Below are 3,271 nucleotides of genomic sequence, written 5' to 3'. Positions count from 1 at the left end.
CTTCTTCTTCTTCTTCTTCTTCTTCTTCTTCTTCTTCTTCTTCTTCTTCTTCTTCTTCTTCTTCTTCTTCTTCTTCTTCTTCTTCTTTTTTCTCTTCCTCTTTCTCTTCCTCTTCCTCCTCCTCCTCCTCCTCCTCTTCCTCCTCCTTCTTCTTCTTCTTCTCCTTCTTCTTCTTCAAATTTGTATTCCAAGGACTTGTTACTAGGGATCAGCCAAATTTTTGGATGCTGCCAGTGATCTCCGGCCGAGTTGAGGTCATTTCTTCCTTCCTTGTATATAGTATCAGAAGGTACAGATTTATCAACCTAAAAGTCCTGGAGGGAAGTGGCTGTCTGTGTGACCTTTACTATTCTGACATTGCTTCTTTCAAACCAGCATCAAAGGCTGCAGTTACAAGCACAATCATTCTTTACATTCCAGAACCTTCAGCATGCTGAGTCAATTTTATGGTACCCAATGCTGGCTTATAACAATCTTCCCTACTCAGTAAGCTTACATATAAAGAAAGATGAAAGGATGAAATGGGATAGAGACCAATCAAGGATAAGGATGTCACCTTACTTTTCTCATATAGACTTAGTAAATGCTTGTAGAATTGAAAACAAACAAACAAAAACAACTCTTGTCTTTAAAAGATGTAAAAGCTTTGGTATTTTTCTAATAAAAATATTATACACTTTATAGCAACATTTCCATGATCCCTTAACAGTTTCTCTTGAACATTCTGAAATGTTGCAAAACTTGAGTAAGTACATCTGATGAACATTACACTACCAATTTGGTTTTCCTTTGGCGGAAGCACAATTTGTTCTAAGACATCATTCCAAGTCCATGTAATTTATGTGGCATCATCTTGCCTCTACCGTGGCTTACTGAAGTATGGACCAGTTGATAGTAACTGAAGTATGATTAATTTAATGAAAATCAACATATTCTAGATCCAAATGTATTATATTAATTTGTGCTTTGTAAGTACTAACTAAATAAAGGGCTATTACACCAAACATCAGTGAGTTTGGGAAGAGGATGAGAAATAAAAATTTGATATTGGATCAGAGGCAGAACCTAACTCATTAGTCAAGTAGAAGGGAGGGCATGAACTTTCATGGGAGAGTGCTAAAAATGCAAGGGAAAGCCTTTCTTTTTCTAAGAAGTCAATGGATGCCACGGATTACAAGGTGAGCTTCACCCTGAGTTAGTATCTAATCTTCAAAGCCCAAATTCCTTGCTTGGAAGACATCCTCAAATGCCCTTTTCCCTAGGGAATACAATCTGCATTATTGCTAAAGCTCTCTAGTCTTAGTCAAACTTATATGGAACCATTCCCCTCGAGGGTAAAAAAAGGCTTTGGTAAAAATTAGACACAGGGCTTGAGTGGAAGAATTGCTGGTCTGAAAACCTAAATTTTGGTGTTGCTGTTATGAAAAAATGTCTGTGTTCTCTCCGTCTAGTCATTCCTACAAGTGTTGGGCAGCAACAGAAAATTGATCTGACTTTATCACACACCTGTGTAAGTGAGAAAATTATAATGTTCTTATAAATTAGAGGATGATTATAAACACTGCCAAGCATTGGCTAATTATATGATATTATCACATAGTACATAATTATCAATTAATAATAATGTCACCTGATATTTTGTTACTGCACAGAAAGATTCCAAGCTTAAGGTTTTTATGTTATTAATAGATATTCTGAGGTTATCAAGTGCCTACAAAACCAGAAACAGAATTTGTATTTTGTGACTTCCAGGTTAGTGATTTTTACCAACAATTTGACAATGTTCCTAACATGAGAAAAATAACACAGGTTTCAGAACCGTAGATAGAAGTGCTAATTTAGAGTTGAAAGACAGACCTTCAGCTTTCCTATTTATTAGCTGTGGAACTTCAATGAGCTATTTAATCTCTCTCTGATTCAATTTCTTCTCTGTAGAAAGGAGATTCTTAATAGGTCTTCTCTAACTAGGTTGTTGAAAGAAGTAAACATTTTTAAACAGTCTGAGAAGGCCTGACATATACAAAGCCTACCTATTTGGTAAATAAATCACACAAGTACTATTTAGATAGCATTGCATACTAAAATAATAAAAGCTGTAATCAATTCAGCTCACTCTACAGAACAGTAAGAGCTTCATGCAGGATTTATATATACATATATATGTGTGTGTGTGTGTGTGTGTGTGTGTGTGTGTGGTGTACCCTTAAACAACTACAACACAATACAAAACTGAGTAATTATTAACCTTAGAAATGTGTTTCTAATCAGTATGGAAGTCGTAAAGTCCAAGACAAGGCATGAATAAACTTGATGTCTGCTATGGTGAGGGAATGTACCTTCTAAATAGTACATCCTATATGTCATTACATAGTTTGAAGAGGAAAGGAAATTCTTGCAAGCCTCTTTTAGAAGAAAATTGATCCCATTAATGGTAATGATGGTAAAACTCTCACAAATTAACCACTTTCAATGGCCTCACATTGAGTAATCAGTTACAGTATTTCAGTTTGTTGGAGAAACATCAACATGCAGACCATAAATACTGCTTAACTCCATAGCTTTACACACAAAGAAACTTAGTCTTAAAACGTATTTTGCCTGTCTATATAATAAAGGTATTATGATCAGTCACTGTAGAAAAACATGGTTCTTAGCTATGAAAGACAACATTCATTGCCTTAGTAAGTTCAAGTAATAACCACAAAAATGCAATCTAAAGGAACTGGAAAAACTGAAAGTCATGTGCACTACTTCTTTTTCACAGAAACATTAAGCCCCTTCAAAACATAAAGTCTAGTATAGCATCAAATGCACTGACGTCAGAACTGCACTGCAGCAGAAGCTCGGGAAGAGCAGGATATTTAGGGCAGATTTCCATCGGGAAGAGCACTCTCTGGCTCACAGCCCAGATATAGTTTTTGTCCCTTCTCCAACAGCTTAGGAAACCTACACTCCAGGTAGAGCTTCTACATCCTTGGCAAAACACTATTGATATGTCTGTGGCTCTTCCCTGAGAAAGAGCAATAAGAGGGGTTGAAACGGGCAGGTTGTGAGTAGTGGCATGGGTAATTGAAGTTGGGAGATTAAAATTTTCATCTTTTTTTAAAAAAATGCCATAAAAGAGAATCTTTTGGTTATTTGAACAAGTTGCACCATTTCAATATTATACATGGAGCCAGAATCAGCCTGATCCAAGGCTCCAGAACAAACACTTCAGATTCATCCTATGCAATCAGACAGATCCAGTAGGTATCTTTAGAATGGGTGATAC

Source organism: Alexandromys fortis, unplaced genomic scaffold (genome assembly GCF_014885135.2).
Source record: "Alexandromys fortis isolate MF-2015 unplaced genomic scaffold, M_Fortis_MF-2015_v1.1 scaffold_316, whole genome shotgun sequence".
NCBI classification, from domain to species: Eukaryota; Metazoa; Chordata; class Mammalia; order Rodentia; family Cricetidae; genus Alexandromys; species Alexandromys fortis.
The sequence above is the reverse complement of the archived record's forward strand: the minus strand, read 5'-3'. Positions refer to the sequence as shown.